The 1616-nt window shown below is 33.0% G+C and overlaps 1 long non-coding RNA gene across 1 annotated transcript; it reads right to left on the bottom strand.

The window, feature by feature from the left end:
* Positions 1-281: 281 nt before the first annotated feature.
* Positions 282-911, bottom strand: LOC148789659 (uncharacterized). The gene is made up of 2 exons (XR_016079850.1): positions 715-911; positions 282-591 (listed from the first exon to the last, which is right to left on the bottom strand). It is a non-coding gene; the product is annotated as an uncharacterized LOC148789659 (long non-coding RNA).
* Positions 912-1616: the final 705 nt, after the last annotated feature.

Genomic DNA, 1616 nt, shown 5'->3' with positions numbered 1-1616 from the left:
ACTTTGTGGGGTACACTTAAATAAAAGAAATTTTGAAAACATTAATGAAGCCATAGGATATATTTAAATAACAATTATTGATCACCAAATTTGTACGAGGGTCTTGTAGGGCCTTCAGGTCTTGATATTGCAAAGTGGATCATAAACAACTAAGCATTTTCCTTTGTACACTTTTTATTTCTTCTTAATTATAGTAAGAACTATGGAGCTCTAATACCTTTTTGTGCATCTTGTGGTCCATTCTCACAATGCAAAAAGCAAGTTATGAAGACACTAGATACTTAGAAAAGTTTACCATTCTCACAATGCAAAAGTTTATTATTATTCATGGTTTCCTTTTATTTTGCTAATGGGCTACACAAAGGGAGGTAGCCATCTCCCAAACCCATAATCCCCCCAACCTAGGTGCATATGAGATTTGACACTAAGTCTCCGGTACAACCAGCAGATCTTTCCAACCAACCGCTACAATTTCTTATATATTGATGTTGATATGTTGTTATAAATTACTCCATTCTTCTTAATCACAGCAAAAACAGACTTGACTCCCCTCAGAGGGAATGCAGCATATATTATTACAGTGTCGAAGAGCTGCATGGATCAAAATGCATAAACTTTTATAGTTAGAACTATCCACTGTAGACATAAATAAAGAAAAAAAAATGATAGAACTAGTGAAACCAAACATAAATGAAGTGATATTTGATGTATTACGATTTTCAGATTTTTTCTCTCCATTAAAGTCCACAACCAAGGGAAGGCGAGGTGAACCGCAACGAACAACTTCAGACGATACTGCCAGTAGAAGCAGTACGAATACCAGATTAACAGCAACCTTCATCTCTTCTGTGAATTGAAACTGAAAGACGATAAGAGAGACAGGAAAAGGAAACAAAAGGAACAAGTTATATGCTACAATTCACACTCTCACTCTATATATAGGATTTAAAGGGTAGACCCATTTAATGCTTTAGCCAAGATAGGGTTCTTTTTCATTAAATTAGGATAATGGTTTTTCGGTTACAACTGTAGTGAACTGGACACTGGCTTTTAAAAAATAAAAAGGGTAAATAATTAATGGGGCATGGGGATTTGTTATTTAAAATTTGATGGAAAGAAGTTCTCTGGTGTTTTGAAGCTTTCAATGCATTAATAGGAAATAATATTTTATATTCAATTTATAAATTTAATTAGGTTCAGAAATTAGATTCAGAAATAAAAACAGAAACATTTTACATTGCCGTTATCTTATGAAAATTTATATAATTGTTAACATATTATTAAATAATTTGAATATGATTTTATTGATATTTGGGTTTGAAAATGAATATGGTTTCGTTAATTTGAAAATTTTGAATATAGGCATTGTTAAGCGAAGTTGAAATGGGGGTAGCCCTCGAAGGTTTGTTTAAGTAGGGCTGTAACTTGGGTGGGCCTTACCTGGGTTTTTGCATAAACTTGGGCCAAAGAATTCAAGTTTTATCCAAACTTGCGTTGGGCTGGGGTTGAAGGCTTTGGTAGGCCAAATTTAGCCCAACCTAACCTGAACCCACCTAAATAAATACATACTTGTATGCATTTTATTTATATAAAATATCTTTTTTAATTATATATAC

This window comes from Nelumbo nucifera, chromosome 8 (assembly GCF_055504915.1).
Source record: "Nelumbo nucifera cultivar China Antique chromosome 8, China Antique-T2T, whole genome shotgun sequence".
Classification (NCBI taxonomy): domain Eukaryota; kingdom Viridiplantae; phylum Streptophyta; class Magnoliopsida; order Proteales; family Nelumbonaceae; genus Nelumbo; species Nelumbo nucifera.
Note: the sequence above shows the minus strand (reverse complement) of the source record. Positions and strands in the feature narration are given on the sequence as shown.